The sequence below is a fragment of the Wyeomyia smithii genome, chromosome 2 (genome assembly GCF_029784165.1).
Source record: "Wyeomyia smithii strain HCP4-BCI-WySm-NY-G18 chromosome 2, ASM2978416v1, whole genome shotgun sequence".
NCBI lineage: Eukaryota > Metazoa > Arthropoda > Insecta > Diptera > Culicidae > Wyeomyia > Wyeomyia smithii.
Window position 1 is genome coordinate 266,187,660 of NC_073695.1, and position 20,931 is coordinate 266,208,590.

Below are 20,931 nucleotides of genomic sequence, written 5' to 3' on the forward strand. Positions count from 1 at the left end.
TTTTTTATCGGAAAGATAAAATTACTGTCTAAAACTTTTCCAGAGACGTCATACTGATCAAAAAACTTTTGGCTCTGAAAATATTTATAATCACAATAACCCTCCCAAAATAGCATTTTAAATAGCTTCTCAGCCTATAGAAACGTTTATGCAAAGTTTAGGCCAAATCTAAAATGACAAAAAATATTGAAACTGGGATATTTTTTGTGGAACTGCTCAGTTAAGAAGTAATTTTAAGTTATATTAAAAAATGTGCAAAAATATTGAAAACTTAAAAGTTTACAGAATAGTTAACTTAAATTTTGTTTTCCTCGAATTGATAAAAATGTCACTTAGTCTAGTCTGACTAAACGGTGTTAAAAAAAAATCAATAACACTGGTCGACAAAAGCGACAATAAAGTTGCCCTCCAAAGGTTTTACAGCTTTTTAACCATTCCTGTGAATTTTGCTGCTTTTAGAGAATGCAGAAATGCATCAGAAGGCCGCCGAGGAATTGCTTATCGGATTCGTCGCTTCGAGCTCAAGGACAACACTTGGATTTTGAATGATGAAAGTGCTATGAAAGAAGGATTACTATTTTAAACATAGTTGCATTCAAACCAAAAGAATCAGTTCAGAAGTTTATTAAATTATTATTTACAAAGACATTTCGAGTTTGACCTTTATATCATTTGTATCTATCGAGGTGCTATTACCTGCAATATAATCTGTATAAATGAATGCATCAAGATTTCAGTTTTTAACATTTTTGATTTTCTCGTCATTATCGGTTTATCGATATCGTTACTCTTCGTACTTCGTTAGCGTACGCTCCAACGTTACAAATCATTGTAATGCTATGTTTCAGAAACATTTATTTTATTTTTCGAAATTTCGCGAAATTTCGCGAAATTTAGAGCCCAATTTCGTTTCGTATCGAGAACTCGAAATCCACCTTGATTTCGTTTCGACTAATTTGGCGAAACCGAAATTAAGGGTTAATTTCGTTTCGTTTCGTTTCGACACCAGAAAAGCCAGTTTCGCACACCCCTAGTCTGTATTAATAACCAGTCCGTTATTTGTTTGCCTACTGGTTACATTGTATGTCTTTAAATAATATCTTTCTTAGATAAATCGACCAGCTCAAACTGATGTAGGGGTATGAGGTGGGACCATCATCATCATCATCATCATCATATTGACTTTTGTAAAGATTAATTTTTTAAATTTAGTTTCTGTCTGATCACACTTGAACTTAGGAAAATATTACTTAGATTTATTACAGTTGGAGTCCAGAATTCATGCCTATTCCAAAAAAAATTAATGTTGTTTTTTTTTTTTAATTTCATAGCTTGATTTCAGGCTTGTCGTTTCTCCAAAGGGAATCACTAGCGTGTAGGAGAATATCGAAGGAGAACAGCGAAAATAACTGCCCTCACACTGGTGGACAAAACGGCGCACTTGCTTGAAGAGAACAGCAAATCGTGTGTATCTGAAGAGCATCCAGAGAGTAATAATCTAGTGTGAGCTTTTTCACGCGAAAGGACTTGACGCTCAATAACTACACAATAGAGCTCACTACAGTGCTTCTACTGTGTGTCTGTTAAGCATATATCAAATGAGGGTAGCATCTAGGTAGAAAAGCAGATTGCGTTGTCTGAGCTTCGACAGCTATCGAATTTATCTAAGTAGTTTGCGCCGCGTCACACTGTTTCCAAAGCTGCAAAAACGTGATCGAAATTATTTTGACCCAAAAACATCGATTTTAGAGCCGTAACGTCTCCAGCAAAGTAGTTCCATTAATTATTCTTCATGTTATTGAAGTTGCAATTCCATGATGATTCCAATCAACAGTGAGAAACAAATTTTACTTTTCTCATTTTGGAACATAAAAATCCACTTTGTTCAGCAAAGTGTAGCAAATTCTGAAAGAAACAACTCTGTTGAAGACTTCATCTATCTATTTAAATGGACTTTTGTGGAGTTTTTCATAGATTACTACTGAATAACTTTTTTTTATTTAACTATCTATATTGATTTTCTATAATTTTTGAATGTTCTACAAAATTGTTTGCTACAACAAAACAAACAATATCTTCGAAGAAAGTTTATTTTTATCTTACATATATTTTTGGTTGTTGACGATTTTGAATAGAATAATGCGCTAATTTACACTAATTACTCCTAACTCAAAAAATAATGATTTTGGAATCATAGTGTCTTCAGTAAAGTTGTTATTTTAATTCCCATTTTGAGAAAGTTAGGATTTTGGGATTAATCTACCTAAAAGCGACAAATGAGTTTTATTTTTCTCAGTTTTGCATATAAAAACCCACTTTGCTGAGTAAAGTTTTAGCACATTTTATAAGAAACAATTTTGTCGAAGACATTATACTTGTATTTGCTAATTTAAATGAACTATTGTGAAGTTTTCTCTAGATAGCCCCTTAAAATCATTTTTTAATATAACTTTTTATAGTGGTTTTCTAAAAATTTTCAGTATTCTACAATGTTGTTAACTATAATAAAAAACACAAGTTCACAGCAGAAAGTTTATTTTTATCCCTCAAGTTTATTTAGTCATTAAATAATTTTATTGAAATAATGATCTTATTCATTTACAAATATCTAGACAGGAGACAGTGAGAGACAAATGCCTATATCTGGATTGAATGATGTTCTACTTATACTCCAACATAGAAATGGTTTAGTCTGCAGATATTTGCATATTTTAAAGACATCTGTTAGTATATTTTTATTGAAATAATGCACTAAGCATTATTTCAATAAAAATCGTCAATAAGCGAAAAAATATGAGGGATAAAAATAAACTTTCTTCGATGAAATTGTTTGTTTCATAATAGCAAACAACAATGTAGAACATTGAAAAATTGTAGAAAATCTCTACTAAATGTTACATTAAAAAAAAAGAATTTAGTGGCAATCTGTAGCAAACTTCACAAAAGTTCATTTAAAAAGGCAGATAGAAGTAGATAGAAGTATGGTTTGACAAAGTTGTTTTTTATGAGATTTGCAATAACTTTGCCTAACAAAGTGAATTTTTATATGCACAAATGAAAAAAGTAAAATTCGCTTCTCACTGTTAAGTGGATTAATCACGAAATTGCAATTTCTATAAAATAGAGCAGCGGTTCTCAACCAGGGGTACGCGTACCCCTGGGGGTACTCGAAAGTCTTCAGAGGGTACGCAAAAAAAAAATCAATAATGCCGGACAATGCGATTTTTCTTTATGATGCTTCATTTGCTGTTCATTTTTGCTGTTTCATTTTTTAAAACATGACTGGTATCAATCAAACAAACCATAGATGAAGCAGAAACCTGAACTAGACTACCACAACATGATCTACCACTACTCTCTCCCACTTTGCAAGAAAATTCCAAGCCAAGGGGTACAATCGATATGAAAAATATCGCCAATGGGATACGCGGACAAAAAAAGGTTGAGAACCGTTGAAATAGAGAATAATTAATGGATCAACTTTCCTGAAGGCACTATGGCTCTAAAATCTACTTTTTTGGGTCAAAATAATTTCGATCACGTTTTTGCAGCTTTGGAAACAGTGTGCGCGGTAGAGTGATTTACCACTCTTGTTTCGTTCAGCTATAGCGTAAGCAACAAGTGTATCAGTTTTATTGCGAGCAGCAGAAACACACCACAAACCAGAAGGAAAGAGTTTGGTGAAAAAAATTGCTACACGCAACATTTTGCTGAGCAAGAAGGGAGCGGTGAATATTCACTCAACTCTCGCTTTCTAAATGCTACAGATTTTTAGATATTTGAAAAAATCGTTTTTACGGACTAATCTTATAGAAACGTTGTATCTTCTAAACAAGAGGAGTTCGAAGAAAAAGAGACGGCAGAGTTTTTTGTGATAACAATAACTTTGCTAAGAACACTATTTCTTTGAAGTGAAGACCTAAAAGTTAAAATTGTAAGTGTCACTAACGGCGAAATTCGGACATATAACATATTGTTATTCTTTAAGGCTTTTTATAAACTAAATATGTTATAAAGATAGTGGAAAAAAAATCAGTATTTGGAGAGTAGAAGAAAAAAAATCACGATTTTGAGCTCTCGTACTACTGTGTAGTAGAGTTAAAAAGCTGCTAAAAAATGCAAATACTTTTTTAATTTGATGACCTAAACATTTTAACTCTTTTTCAGTTCCACAAAAGTTTTTTTTCCAAATTGTTGAAGTAGTTTTTGATGTAGAAATACGTCTTACGACAACATATATAAGAATACAAATTGAAAAACCGAACACATCGTGAGCGTCACGAAAATTGTCCACTTTCAAAAGTGTAAAACTCAGTCAGTTTAGAATCGATTTACTTCATTCTTACAGTAATCGATTAGAAAATCATGTATGTACCCGCCCAAATGCATTGCAGTTTGATTATTCGAATAATTGTACTATTGTCAAACCTTGTTGAAACGCCGATTTCGACCTTTGTTTGGTCGCCTAATGCTTGCTTTCCCTAACACGTTCTACAGAATATAATGCCTAGTTAGCCGATAAGGGATTATTAAAGTTATATGAGAGCTTGCTTCTGCTCAAACCAATCAGTTCACTAGTGGATGGCCACTAGTACGGCTCGAGCTAAGTAGCAGCGGATATCAGCAGCAACACCGGATAGTTGCAGCGACATTACACTAACTGCGACAGTGCAGCGGCACTACTTCCTCTTGTAACAAGCTAACTTCATGGGGTACCGGCAGCATCAGTGTTAGTTACATAGGCCGGTACTTCCTCTAGCGAAAAACTGTCGTATTTTGTCAACACACAAACGAGGATGTTGGCAATCACAATCTGTCGACCGTAAATTCTTGATGTAGATTTACGTCTTACGGCGACATATAGGGGTACAAATTAATCGATAATTATCGATAGTTTGACAACTAGAAGCAGATGCGGAAAAAACAAAAAAACATGGTGCTTCCATTGCGGCCAACAGTCTTGCATGCCTTTTCCAAATTTGAAAAGATATTTAAAAGCTTCCTCGCACACGATAGGTTTCCCATCGCTATCCCAAAATTTCGCGGTCGTGTCTTATAAACAACCTCTTCAACTATTTATTCTAGAGTATTATCACTTATATACAGTAAGGTCTTTTCTACGCGGGTTGCTTATCACCATTACTCAAAACCGGTACAAGATACCGACTTATTTCAAGCCGTTTTAGGCCAAAAGTAATCGTATATCCGTCTTCAAAAAAAAAAAACCCATTTTTTGGTGTAAATACTAAAAATTTACAATATTTTATTTTGTTCCTATCATTTATTTCATTATCATATTTAAACGGGGTTCAAATATTTGAGGACGGTTTTCTTCGTTATATTTCCCACTCAAAAAAGTCTGCTTTTATGCGGGCCCATGCAAATTTGAAACGCATCCTCCGCGTAAAAGAAGACCTCAGTGTACTAGTTTTTCAGAAACCAGAATTTCAGAAATACTCGTATTGGATGATATTGAAACCGGCAATCGTCATCCAATATTTTGAAATGGCGTCTGCAGTCAGTATTTAGCTTCTGAAATACCCATATTGGATGGTATCAGGCCGTATTTGGCTGTTTTCAGAAACCGGAAATCACTATTTTGGACTCAAAATTATATTCAGAGTTGATTTCATCCCAATTCCAGAAATATCCACATTGGATGGTGTTCGACCTTGTTTTTCAGACTAGAAACCGGAATTCGCCAAAATTTCGTCTGGAGTTTATTCCCGGCTCTAGAAATACCCATGTTGAATTATTTTCGGTAACTTTAGGCTGTTTTACAGAAAGCCAATTTGAATTTTAAAATTGCATCCAATGTTGTTTCCCGGTTTCTGAGCATCGTCTCGATTCTAGGAATACTCATAGACGCTATCTTGGAATTAATATACAGCAAGGTTTTCTTCCGAGGTTTTTACGCAGATTTTCGAAATGACGCGGATTTAACTAACGCGGTTTTTTACGAGATATCGCGTTAGTCCAAAAATCTTTCCGGATTTTCATATTAACGCGGGTTGGGAACCACAAACGCCAAAGTGTTTATTAAGTAAGACTCAGTCTGAAATGAACTTTTGAAAGATCCGGAATGAGCGTAAAAAAGGACAATTGAAAATAATGGTCGTAGAGCGTCTCCGGGTTTTTTTCCTTAACTCTTTGTCGGTGGTTTACTTTATGCAGATTTTTTAATAACCGCGGTTTTTCACGCGGATTTTCGAATTACGCGGATTTTTTAAATAACGTACTTTTTTACGCCGTTTTTACGCGTTTTTGCGAGGTACGTGTTTTCCGCGTAAACAACCCTGACTATATTTTCTATTTTTACTAGGAAGCTGATTTTTCTTTACACAGCCTATCAACAACATGGAGATGCAAAATGTCTGTTTTTAGGATACAATTGTTTAATGTAATCAAGATACAGAACACATTGAAACTAGTCATTTTCATTTTACCATGTCTTAGTTTTTCATATTTCTTCTGAAAAACTGAAGATTTTCTACGAAACATACAAAACATTTTAAGAGACGCAAATTGAATTGGAATATTATGTAGTATACATAAGGTAAAACTTTATGGCTATGTTTTGCGCCTTAATGCTATTATATCCATTCTTTCTTTCAAATTTACCGATGTTCTAATGCTAACGAATGTTACCACCAGCCAAATAAATTACTAGCAAAATCGTTACCTTTATTCCATGTGACGTATCGTTCGTACTTCTGTGGAACGTCTGAAAGGGCAGATACCAGAGAAAAGAAGACACAATTTCCATTTAGTGAAAGCACACACAAAAAACGCAAGAAATGAAACTGTTGTAATCCCAGGTGTATCACTCACTGCGCAACAGGATCACTTCACAGTGGAGCACAAAACGAACAAAATCGACTCCTGCTAGCTCCAAAATCAGGTTGACACAATCAGTTCCGATAATCAGTAAACAGAATTAATACTTTTTAATATATATTTTTATCTATATGTTCATATGTGGGACGATAATGCATTTAGATAGAAAAATAAAGAGGTGAGTGCACTTGCAGGCTCAACCGCCAAGATTCGACTTATTCGTGTCGGCTCCGATCAAACGCGGAAAAGTAATGAAAACGAAACCGTTCGCTTCGTAGCGTTGCGCGATGCGCCCCGTTACAGCAGAGCAGACTGTACCAACATTCACCGATAAAACGTAATGTGTGAAAAGGCCCTTTCCATCCTCACAGCACCCCACGTTTCTAGGTGATTCCTGCTCGCGAGGTTTGAGGCGAGGACAGGCAGAATCAGGTTACACCTCGATAGAAAGAAAGGGAAATGTGTGAGAGATAGGGTAGTAAATATTTTTCAACAATTGTCTGTGAAGGAATTTTATCGAACAGATAAGCTGATAATGATGTTTGTATGCAACCGGCTGACGTGTTGCTTGAATGATACATGTTTATTTTCTATGAGCGCACACTTGTGCTGCGTGATGAAAAGGTTTTGAAAGTTTTTTCTATTTAGTACCAGAGTTCCCCGAAACGAATTTTTTTCCTTGCTCTGGAGACCAATTTTTGAACCAGGTTAATACAACTAGTTTCGCCGAGTTCTTCCAATTACTGCGAAATTATTATGATTACTTTAACCTAATGTATATGGCCAGAAACATCCAAGCCGAACTAACCCTATTTGAGATGGTTTACTCACTGGAGTCAGTAGCACATCCAACTGTAAAAAAAACAAAACTCACCAAAAAGGCATCAGGAAGACTTAGCACATTTTGAACTTTAATTAATTAAGAAAAAAAAAGAAACGAAAAAACCGCAATTCAAATTAGATCACATACAACAAACAATCTCGCGCGCGCGTTCGCGCTTTCCTAGATTCGCTTGGACCCACGCACGACTGATCAATTTCGTCATTATTTCGGTACCTCATGGGGTCGTGGGGAAGGAGCGCAGCTCGCGGCAAAAACCAAATCCAAAATAATTGAGAACTGCCGAACAGAAAAACCGGACGAAACGAATCCATCCATCCATCCATCCATCCGAGTGGCTTTGAATAATGGATGCGGCAGGAAAACTTAAGACAGTACACACCTGAGTGCGAATGTAATTAACTGTAGATTTTTTTTTGAGTTAAAATATGAGCGGAAGAAACGCTTTTAAAAAGACTGCGATTTTCGATTATGCGTGTAACGCACGCCCTGTTAACGTCATTAGGATTAACCGGTTCAGGGAAGGGGGCTTGATCATGAGAGAAATCAATTTAAACCAGAGTGATTGTTTAGATTTCGCGTCAGTTTAAGCTCATTCCCGACTTACTGTTGAAAGTCAGAAAAAAATTAGCATCTGTACAAACAGTACTTGAAACTGTGAGGTTTCGTATAAATAAGTCTCATACTAGTAAGATAGAATATTGCGTCAACCTACAAAATCGTTTGTAGGCCAGAAACTCTTCCTTTTGCTACAGACAAATCGAACATTTAAAGTTAACAATTTCCTCCGATAACCAACCGAATGACCGACTGCGCCATTCTATGCTACTCAACGGGTGTATTGCACCGTTACCGTTTCTAGCCGTTTAGCAAAAAAATATTACCATCACGAAGAAAATGATCGATATCCAGGAAGCACGTGATTCTGCTGATGACGGGAAAGCTGTACACCTCCTCAGTTTATTCTAAACAGCAACAGTCCAAAGAAGCTTTACGACGGGGATAATCTGCCAGCCGACAGACAGAAGCACCGCACCGGTAGTTGTCTGCCTACGGCCGGGAAATTGCCGTCCACAACGGGAGAAGCAGGCAAAGGTTTTGTCTTTTAGAAAATTGAAACGGATAATGGGATTTGGAGCATCTAGCCGTTCGACGGAGGTGGTGCTGGCTACTCATATATTACTGCCGATAAGAGCAAAGAATTGGCACAAGGCACGATTGGTAGCGTTCGCAGCAATTACCCCCGATAGTAAAGGTGCTTCACATTGAAAAAGAAGAACAGAAGAGTGGTGAAATACATTGAAATTTGGAGGGGAAAATTTGAGCTAATTCTTTGATGGCTCACTGTCGCCAAAACATATCGGTAACTAACAAAAATAATTGTGTACGTATTTATTAGGGTAGGACAAAAAGAAATGTCAGTCAGTATTGGTCCTATAACAACTGTGTTAGTTTTCAAATCGATCGGTGGAAATGTATTTTTGCGCCCGATTTTTTAAGTTTCCATACAACTTTATATGAAAAAAAATTACATTTTTAAAACTTATTTTCAGAAATTTCTTGTTGGTTTCTTAAAATATATCGATGCATGGTATGTAGGAAATTTTCCTGGGATTTTTTTTAAAGAACGTAAGGTGCTGCGATGCTTGCAGAAGAATCCATAATTTTTCTACTTTAAAAAGATCGCTTATGATCTGAATTATTATTAGTTCAAATTAGAATAAAAATATCTCCACACACAGTCTAAATATAGAGGTGGACCAAAACATAGACTTGGTGGTCCAAAATATGTTTTTATTACTTCATTGAAATTTTGGTATTTCTCGGATGTTTTCCTATAAATTGCATTGTTCAACGATGTATGTCGAAATAGATATCAAGCTCTTAAAAATGATATGATACAGCAGGTATTTATGTCGAAAAAATGTTGTTTTTAGATAAATTTTGTAATCACATCCTAAACTCGGTCAAAATACCCCCGTTACCCTGTCTGATGAATGACGTGGGTTTACAACAGCAGCATGCCGCAGCAGTGTTCAGTAGTGTCTGATGTTCAATCAGTTTGAGGTAAATAACTTTTTCTACAAAACTGACATCTCCAGAGAAAAACAGATTTGAAAAAAATTGATTTTCCACTATAAAATCGTATGAAAACTTCAATAGAACGGGCGCAAAAATAAAGTTCCAGCGATCAATACTTACACAAACTTACACAGTTGTTACAAGACCCATAAGGAACAAGAAAAGCACCATGGAGCAAGAAAATGTTTTCGTCATGTGATATCCGTCCGTATTGTCCGTACTGTGGATTGTTCCTGAACCAAACTACGGTTATTTGAAATTAGTTCAAGATTCTGGAAGTCGTGTTAAAATCTCGCTCTGGTCTACGATTCATTAGTTTTTCCTAATAACTTTATTTCAGTTTCCTTTTGATAATATTTCAATTCATCAATTTTATCTGAAATTTCATTTTCATATGACCTTAGTGTTTACCTTATAACTGATTTCCCTCATTCTTACAGAAATCGATTTTAAAATCATCTATGCACCCACTCAAATGCAGAAAATTGCAGTTTGGTTATTCGAACTATTCTACTATTGAAAATTGTCAAGCCTTGTTGAAACACCGATTTCGACCTCTGATTGGTTGTTTAATACTTGCTTTTCCTAACACGTTCGACAGTATATTCTAGCTAATTAACCGGTAATGCACTATTTAGGTTATTAAAGAGCCTACTTCTGCTGAAACCAATCAGTTTACTAGTGGATGGCAACTAGCACGGTCCTAACTAAGTAGCAGCGTATAGCAGGAGCGTTAGCGGTAGGTGCAGCGGCATTACTTCTCCTTGTTAAAAAGCTTCCTCTGTGAGGTAACAGGAGCCACAATGGTGGATACTTCTTCCAGCGAAAAGCTGCCGTATTTTGGTAACACACTAACGGGGGTTTGGCAGTCAAAATCCGACGGCCGTCAAACTTTTGAAGTAAAATTACGTCAGGGTGCAACAATAACTCATTCAACGTGTCCAATGTGTCCTAGACGCTTAGAATAACACTCGACGGTGAACCGAATGTCATTTTGAAAATCGAGAAGTCCATCACGTTGAAATCTGGTTAGTTTGGAGGCCACTCATCCTCAATGATGTTAGAGGGAAAGTTGGACTTGCACCAGTCTTGAACGGTCTTGTTTGGGTGAGCCGGGGTACCGTCTCGCATGAAGGTCCAGATTTGATTGTTATTCGTTTTCTGGGCCCAGCAAATATCGACCCGCAAACCGACTTAGCATTTTTGTTGCAGAAATTATGGCTCACCCTGTATGAAGGGGAAAACCTAAAACATCGAGAGCGTTTCGAAAGTTTTCCACTCTCAAATGTTTTAAACTCAGTTTCCAACCGATTTCCTTCATTTGTATAGCTATCGATTGGAAAATCACTTATGCACCCGCCTAAATGCAGAAAATTGTATTTTGATTATTCGAACTATTTTATTATTGAAAATTATCAGCTGATTGCAGCAGCGGGTAGCAATATCGATAACGGTGGCAATATGTCTGATCATTGTTGCACGACGATGATTCACAAGGAACTGGATTGATCAGCATTCAAAAAAGGTGCAGCAGGCGGCGATTTCAAATATCTCGCTGCCTTGCATAGCAAACGATCCACCAGAGTAAACAACACCTTCCACAGCACTAGATTTTGGATCGCCCTTATGGGTGGGAAGCACCGTCGAAATGCAGGCATATCCCCAGTCCCCAGTACCGTCCAACTGGTGACATGAGGTCTTTCAAAAAGAATATTTTTGTGTCTAAATGATTGAAGGTAGTGAAAAAATGAGAAAACCATTTTGGTTAGTTCATATTGATGGACCCCTCGGGCACAAATCGGATAAACGGTTTTTGCAAAAATTGATTTAGAGCAATTCTTGATCTTTTAATTTATTTCTCTTGAATTTGATATTGAATCCCCTGCAACCAACACATCGTTTTCAAGAGGAATGATAGAGCTTTCATTTGAAGTAGAAAAAAATTGGCCGCCATCTTGCATCTCGCCGCCATCTTGGATTTCATCAGAAAAACGTGTTTTTGAGCAAGTTCGCAACCACCGATTTTGAATTAGACATCACCATTGGAAAGCTGAGAAAAAATGCTTTAAGATACATTCAAAACATTAGGTGAGCATTGAGTTTACCTTGTCTTTCTGTTCACTTTTCAAAATCTAGCTTCAAACAGTTCAACGCATGACGCGCCGCCAATATCAAATCAACGCAATATGCTGAACCTGTGGCGTGCGTATGATGTGGACTAGCGATTTTTACCATTTACATGACATTTGGGATGATTCTCGTTCTGTTGTTGTCTGTCGTTAGCTACTAAGTTGTCCATAACAACTAGCAGATAGACAACATAATATAACAATACACGCGGGCTTTCGTAATTCTACTTTAATCTTGCAGTCGTGTTTTATAAACAACCTCTTCAAGTTGTTTTCAATTCGAGAATACCAAAACTCTGAGATTCTAAGATCTTTAGATCGTTAACTCCAAAAATTCTCCAGAATCTTTCGATCCTGAAGAGCTTAAATCCGAGGATTCCTGATTTCCAAAATCTGGGAATGTAGCTAGAATGCCGGAAGAACGACCAGCGAAGACTATATTTAGCAGAAATCCCGATAGAGGCCGTCGACTTCGAGGTAGGCCTCGCAGTCGTTGGATGTTTGCTGTCGAAGAGGATGCCCGCGAAATAGGTGTTAGGGGAGATTGGAGGATAGCAGCCCGAAACCGAGTGACATGGCGACGTATCCTGGATTCGGCATTGGATCGATACACAGTGCAACAAAAATTGACTTTTTTTCTGCCTTGGCTTCTATTTATAATTTTTTTGTGTATTTTTATGCAAAACTGAATTTCCCCGAGTTTGAACATATTTTAATTTAAGGGGAAACAATGGCGCCATTTTTAATTTTTGAGAAACCGGTAATTTTTGTGGTTTTTTCGATGCCATTTTGTTTTGAGGCCAAATATCAAAATTCTTAGAGTTTGTCCACATATTAGCATCTTTTTACCCATCTTCCGAAAAAAAACCGATCTTAAATCGGACAAAAACTGAGCTCAAAACGGTGATTCTACGAAACCGGGTTTGGCATAGTTTCAGTATATTTTTCACAAAGCAAAATAATATCGATTATTTTTGAGCATTAATGTATTCGCTAATATCTTAAAGTGGTAGTCAAATTATATTTTATTTTGAGTAGAAAAAGTCTCAGAAATCGAATGGTAGGTGTCTGATCTACGTAAAATGTCAGCAGATAAACCGATTTTAGTATTGTAGGGGAATTGGGGCAAAATCGACATTTTGCTGACATTTTACGTTGATCAGACACCTACCATTCGATTTCTGAGACTTTTACTCAAAATAAGATATAATTTGACTACCACTTTAAGATATTAGCGAATTACCATAAATACTCAGAAATAATCGATATTATTTTGCTTTGTGAAATATACTAAAACTATGCCAAAACCGGTTTCGTAGAATCACCGTTTTGAGCTCAGTTTTTGTCCGATTTAAGATCCGTTTTTTTTTTTTTCAAAAGATGGGTAAAACGATGCTTATATGTGGACAAACTCTTAGAATTTTGATATTTGGCCTCAAAACAAGATAGTGTCGAAAAAACCACAAAAATTACCGGTTTCTCAAAAATTCAAAATGGCGCCATTGTTGCCCCTTAAGTTGAAATATGTTCAAACTCAGGGAAATTTATTTTCGCATCAAACTTCATCAAAAAATCATACATAAGAGCCAAGGCAAAAAAAATGTTGCACTGTGAATCGGTCTGTCGCCGTAAAAGTAAAGTAAACTGAGTAAATCACAGTACCCTGAAATCCCAAAAGTTTTAAATCCTGCGACCATGAAATTCCAAAATCTGAAAATCACAAAAACCTGTTAAATCCTACAATCCCGCAATTTATAAATTCTCTATTGTATGAAAATACTGAAACACTAATATCCGGAAGTAATAAAATCCTAAATACATAAGATCTGGAACTCTTTTCTTTTTTATTGACTATAAGACAAGTCAAGCTATTTTTTATTTTTATGTTGAGCAATAAATGTGGGGTTGACGATAGAAAAATTAACTAACTGGTGGAGACGGCAGCAAACTGGCGCGTTTCGATTTTTTACCGATACAGTAAACTGTGACGTGAGAGTGACAAAAACAATAAACCAGCCACCAAACAATACCCTCTGCAGAGTTAAAGCATGACGTGCGAAAAGAGTGCAAGTGATACAAAATAGCTTATTAGACAGGCCGAGTTATACATCCTGCGGTGGTGTAACGGAAACGCATCTGACCGGAGATTAGAAGTTATGTTTTTCGAGAATTCCATATATTTTTCTCAAGTTAGTTCATTTTTCTATCGTTAACCCCACATTTACGTGAAAAATAAAAATAAAATCAGGAGCTTGAAAATAGGGAATTTAAATCCCAACAAAATTTATCTTAAAATCTCACAATCCTAAATTTTTAAATTGTTCATGTTACGTTCATTCTTTATTCGACTATTTTTTTCTGCAATTATAAAAAAGTATGCTTTTTTTGGTTTAGCGTCGTACATCATACGTTTCCTCAATCTTAGTTATTCTACTCTGAATCATCTAACGTTTATGTTCGTTCAGTCTTAATTGTCTTATATCGTTTTCACAGAGCTTCTTTTTCGATTTTAGAATCAAAAAGACATCAAAAGTTTGAGATCAAACTCTCAATGATAAGAGTAAACATACCAGTATTAACATCGAGATAAACATATTGAATGTTTAGATAACACTATGCTAACATTCTTTAGTCCTTAGTAGATCCCAACTTTGCTTTGAGTTGGGTATTCTAACTAGTGTGGACAATATCCATCCCAAATTTTTCAAATTTTGAACGAAGTTGACGTGTCACGTTGCCTTGACATATTCAACGTATTCAACAGCTACCCTTCTCAGATCTTCTGTTATTGGGGTGAGTGTTGTGGAAAGTTTTCTAAAGTCTCCTTTTTCTTCTAAATGGCTTAGATGGAACTTTCATCATAACCATTTGGTCTGGCAATTTCGAAAATATATTCCAATTCCTTTTGGTTGGCTGCTTTACTGAGAGAAAGAGTTTGAAGTGTTTGGCAATACCCGTTTTGTATTTTTGGTTTTCCTAAAAATCTCAAATTCTAAGTCCGTAGACATTCTGATCACAAAGACACACAGTGCGTTGAGCCATAGACAAAAATCGTTTTTCTTTCTTTTTTATTTGGATGCACCAAGTACCCGTAAGTGTTCACAGATATATCCTGGGTTGTGAACAAGTATTGGTGAGCTTTGGGAAGCATTACAAATACTAATACAAGCATAGCAAGCGTCAGCGTCCAGAGCAATCATTTCACATTTCGTGCTAAATTGTCGCGCGTTTTTTGAATGTTGGTAAAACTTAATTACTTCGTGTATTCCAATGAAATAAAACGGAAAATAAAAACCAAGGTCAGTGCAGTATATTTCATTGATAGAGAAACTTAGTTTCGTTTGCGTGTATGAGTAATCGGTATGATGAATTGGTAAAGGTATTTATCCTTGAAAAAACGCGAACTCAAACTTTTGTTAGCGTTTTAAAAAAAAGTTTCACCGAGTTCCTCTATAAAACATATATCAAAAGTTTGCTTGAAGTGTCTTCTATAAAATATATAAGAATTAGGTGCAACTTCCTGCAACACTACGAGATTTTTTATTTTTCGTAGGTCAATGCCGATCGCTCGTAAACCGGCAGATTTTTGAAAAGTGGGTTAACTGCAATGTCAGCAAAAGAACATCATGTGTATTTCGATACTTGACATTGTCTCTACCAGAAGACACAGTTGAGCAGGTTTATGGAAATTTGCACAAAATTTTCTGCTGTATTTGTTCGAAATTGAACTCGAAGTGGGAGAAATGCAATAGAATAAAAAAATATTTCATGAAAAAGCATGAAATTTGGTTGGAGTCACCGCTTGCTCTTTCTCGTTTCGAAGAGAATAATAGTTATGAATACAACATTTCTTTTTGTGAGTGTCCGCAAAAACTTTTGAAAGCTTCTCAACCAGAACTAAAAAACGGTGAGTTGCAGAGCTCGTTGAAAATAACACCCCAAATGAACTAGTATTTACTGCTACCGTTTCAAATAACTATTTCCATTCATCTGAGGATGACCTAAAACACTTCACTGCTGTAAAAGCATTAGCGCTTTACGTAGATCTGAATCTCTCAGAACGGAAATACACTGTACTTCGAAAAACTGTTAATGCCATTCATAAAGATTGCTTTCCAAGTATCTACGCATTGAAACAAGCCAAAATCAAATCATCCCAAGAAAACTTTTAGTTACCGAAACATCCACAGTAGACCTCCTAGAGTTGCATAACTTTACGGTTAATGATGCATCACGAAGAATTTTAAAATTGTTTGTTACTCTGGTATTCGAATATATAAAAAATAATAGAAAATATTACGTAAAAGAATACCTTAAAAAGTTCTTTTTTTTTTCGTTATAATTGCGCTTAAGTCATTTTTGCAATTATGTAAATGTAAGTAACACATAGGAACCGCAGTTTTCGTTACAATGTACAACTTTTAAAAAGAGAGAAACGGTTTCTAGTATAGGGTGAGTGCGTTGACGTTGGAGACAGTTTTGTGATTTAGTGTATCACATAGGACCTTTATGCATTCAGTAGCTCTGAAGGTAATGAACAACTTTCCTTGTTACATCAACATGTTTTATCGGCAAAATCGTGTAGTTTTGATTTTTGTCCCGTCTTACCCTACATTCAACGCACTGTGCGACATCTAGAAAAGATAGTCGGTGGTTCAGTTCTTTTTCTATTGTGAAATTATTATATTCATTCATTTTTTTGATTTGAGATATGAAGAAAGTTTCAAGATCCGTCCCCTTAAAAATACTTTTAAAATAATGATTTTATAATTGAAATCCCGAAATCCTGAAAGCTTGAAATCCCCATTTGAAAATTCCAAAGTCCTAAAACCCAAAAATCGAAAAGCCTGAAGTCGCTAATTCTTAAATTCTTATATCCTCACATTTTGATATCCCGAAGTAGCTAAATCTGGACATAATAAATTCCTCAATGTCTGAAAAACCTAAAAGAACGAATTCCATAATCATAGAATTGTATTGCTCATCAATCATTTTTCAATACAAAAAATACAAAAGACAAACTGAGTTCAAAATTTAGTTTTAGTTGAGAAAAGTTTGGGTTGAGAAGTTTAACATCAAGCACTCAATGATAACAGCAAACATAACAGAATTATTCTGATAACCTCGAAAAAATAAATACTGAGTGATGATACAATTATGCAAAAAAGTAGGAGAAAGCGAAGAATTGAACAAATTTGATTTTCGACTCCACGTTAATTTCTGCGATTCAAAATGGTAAACTAATCTACAATCAAATAAGTTCCCGGTGATTTAGCAGATGGATATTGAAATGCGTGAGCCCGCCTTCGGGAACGGGATTCTTCCCCTTGACAAGTGGCGAGGCCACGAGTACGGGGTATAAATTTATTGTCACCGGTTGTTATACATTTACGCGTATAACGGATCGTGCGACTGTTATGCTGCTGCCTGATCTGTCTCGCGCCAGCAGATTGCGCGTGCTTCTTTACCTAACTAACCAACCCACAGTCCACGCAACCGGCCGAGGAGACCGTGATAACGCGACCGGCAGGCGAAGTGGTGAGCTGTGCGGTTTACTGACCTTGAGGGTCTCACCACCTGTTTCGCAGTGCCCGGACCAGTCCGAAAAGCCGTTGGATTGTTGTTTGTTTTTATGCCGAAAAAAAGTTACCTCGGCTGCGCCGCGTAGGGTTGACGGAGCACGGAATGTTATTTATACTAAATATAAAGTTAAATTGGTGGTCAAGTCGATGTCTCTGCCTGCCGAAGGCGGGGAAATAAATTCTGGGTATAATTTTGCAGCGGGCTAGAGAACAGTTACGTAAAACTAGATCACCTAATTCAAGAGAGAAATCATTAATATGGTAGTCTAATGAAATGTCCTCACTCATATCGCGTTTGTTTTGAAATGAAATTGATATGATATTTTATCGACTGCGTGAGTGTCGTTCCGACCAAATGCCTTGGGCGTTTGAAGATGGGCACACAAATTGATTACGTTTCGCACGATGGATTAATTCAGTGACAAATGGCAATGAGAAATATAAAAAAATGATCGCAAAATTGCACAACTTTCGTAACCCCGTTCGAGCGCCACCGATTTGGCGCGTCGAACAATATCTTTTGCGCAACCTATTCGGTTGAACGTTGAGGTTAGCAAATGTTTAACGGATTTTAAATTCCTAATAGTCTGCAGTATACCGATATGCAATTATTGCGAGTGCTTCAAACAGGATTTTGCAAAAGCAAAACAAAGGAAAGCTGCAGAACTTTTGTGGCGGAGCATTTCGGAGCATGTGTGCAATATCATACCGGATCAAGAACATCTGGTAACATTCATTCGCGAGCAGAACAAAAAAAAAAACAAAACGATCAGAACTGATTCCACGGTTCATCCCAGCTGAACTTTCGCAATCAGCTACCCAACACCCGCTGCGCTTTCGGGGCGAGGCTTCCTGCCGTTGCTCAAGGCGGGATCATTGACTTTCAAATTGGTTTCAGACCCAGAGAACGAATCATCCGCAGAGGCAGCAGCCACAACGCGGGGGCTTGAAGGTATTTAGTCGACAATTAATGAAGAAAACAATTTGCGGCATTTAACAATGGTTGCACTACCTTTGACGTGGGAACTGCAGCAATGTTATTTAAATCAGTGCCATGGCTGAAACGAGTCTAGACGCGTAAACGCGGCCGAAAAAAATATGTTCTTCTATACATGATACTATTCTGCGAGTAAAAATCATGTAAATTTCCTGGTCATGTCCTGGTCAAGCAGAGCTTTTCCAGTTAGAACAGCGGGATAAAAATTTATATAACGGATTTCAAGCCCATTAAACCAGAACAGAATAACATGGCCTATATCCTACATATTTTTTTGCTCTCAAGTTCAAATAAAAGCATGAAAATAAATTTGTTGCTCAGAAAATTAAGTTGATTGATTTGAACCTTTTAAACCGGCTCGTGGTTATGAAAATAATTTGCCGATAATCTGTGGCTATGAAATAAATTGCTAAAATCAATGTAAATGCGTCAGACTTGTTTCTTGACGTGAAAAAGAAACAAGAAGTATGGCCTAAAACTTTTCGAAATGCCAAAGAAGCAATGTTTAATTTCTAAACCAACAGACAAAAAATGATAGAAATTCTTAAAGAGCATCTAAATCAATATTAAACTGATACAAGTTCCATTGAACGGGTAATTTTTGATAAAATCAAACAACAAAATTGATAAAATTTAAAAAAAATGTCAAGAAATGTACGAAAAATATACAGATAATAAGAACAATAACACAAGATATTGAGGTAAAGTGAGCAAAATGTTTGAAAACCGTTGAATAATTCAATTTCAATTGTTATTTTTCCATTGAACTGGACAAAAATATCGAAAAGCATAGAGATCCGAAAAAAAATCATCTTATTATAACACACAAAAATAAAAATTAATATACTTAATAAAAAATATAATTTGAGTGAAGTTTTTTGAAAATTCGAAACACGTCGTCGTAATATCCATAGTACGAGCAAAAGCGAAAATCCTAGTTTCTTGTTGAAAGAACATCTGATTATAAGAAAACCTTGAGATAAAACGGTCCCAGATAAGAGAAGACAAACTGACAGTACACAGACTTCTACTTTTGTTTTGGATGGAATTTCGCTAGCACCAAGATAACACCACGTTGCAGTTATCTTTTAAGATTCACACGAGCCTATTCTTGCTCAACCTATAGCGGAAAATAATTTCGGCACAAACTACCAGCCAGGTTTTAACAAGCTCTTCCGAAATAACATCCTGCACTTGAAGGGTTCACAAAGCACACAGAAATATTCGACCGCTGACCTCCGAACCGGCATTGATCATGTTCCACTTAGATTCAAACAATAGGTATGGAATTCCTATTTTTCTTCTTCTGCTCTCGAAACTAGTCGAATCGCGGACAATTATTGTCACAGCCGCACATGAACTAATTAGTAGGATTGAACACCGTTCACCGAGCGGAGATTGCAGACCAAATTGCGGTAATTTTAATTTGAATCTTTTCAGCACAATGGCGCTACTTCGACACTCCTTAACACTGGAAAAGCGTCACCGCGAACCGTTCGAACAATGTACTCTTCTTCGCACTAAACGCTTCCTTCCGGCCAAACCGGCTGGCAGTTCAGCAGTGACGAAAATCACGGCTCTGGCCCTGGCCCTGGCCACCCACCACACGGAGATAACACCAAGCAGCCGACAGCCGAAACCCAATAGCGTACAGCAAGCAGATAATCAAGACAAAACGCCATCACACTCTTTCGGCAGGACCGACCCGTCTATTTTCGCCAAATTGTCTCTCCACTTTGCGCTTATTTTCATCGCAAATAATGATAACAGAAAGCGTCGCTACGGCTATTTTCCTCAAGTTTGCCAGTCACACGCGACATACCACTAGCGAGCGATCTTATCGGCGGAAAAGATTACGCGCGCTCACGCACCTTTCGCTTATTACCGTGGCAGCGATCGTGCTACCGGGCCGACAACGAAAAAAAAAACACAAACTCGAACCCGAAAAATCAAACGTGTTCTCCACCGCACGGATCGTGTGGAACTGAAAACACGTCGGCCTAGCGGACCAAGAAGCGAAAAAGCGGGCGAGAACGATTTCGTGTTACTGTTTTGTTCGTTTGCTTGTGTGCATAGTAGAAGCGGCTGGCGGGCGGCTGTTGGCATTGGCCGCCAGTCGGTTGTACTGCTATCGCCGCCGCCGCCAGTCGCTGCAGCCGTCGCCGGCTGAAGAGGCCTTATATAATACAGGACGGACTGCTGAAGGTTTAATCCAATGTCTAATTAATTCCCGTCTGGGTTTGGGGAAAATGCGCTTTGAGGACGGTGAAGTTTGGATGTGCGATTTGAGGTTTGTATCAAACCGTGTTTAAACAATTTCCAAAAATCGTAAAAAAAATTCGAATGATTTAACTCACTTTGGCCGCCACATTCCCAGTGTTTCACACGCACTTGCGTCACTAAGGAGCAGCAGACTATTTAATCAAACAGTGACTGCTGCAGCTTATTTTTTTTAGTCTGTTG

General features: G+C 36.9%; 1 protein-coding gene across 4 annotated transcripts in view; it reads right to left on the reverse strand.

Annotated features, from left to right (window-relative positions):
- LOC129720926 (uncharacterized) overlaps window positions 1-20,448 on the reverse strand; it is an 85,796-nt gene extending 65,348 nt beyond the window's left edge. Inside the window, exon 1 of one of the 4 annotated variants that reach the window (XM_055672834.1) lies at window positions 20,174-20,448. The gene's annotated coding sequence lies outside the window, so the exon portion shown is untranslated. Of the gene's footprint in view, window positions 1-19,704; window positions 20,042-20,155 lie in introns of those variants that run through there. The other 3 variants (XM_055672837.1, XM_055672835.1, XM_055672840.1) reach the window with 3 other exon arrangements.
- Window positions 20,449-20,931: the final 483 nt, after the last annotated feature.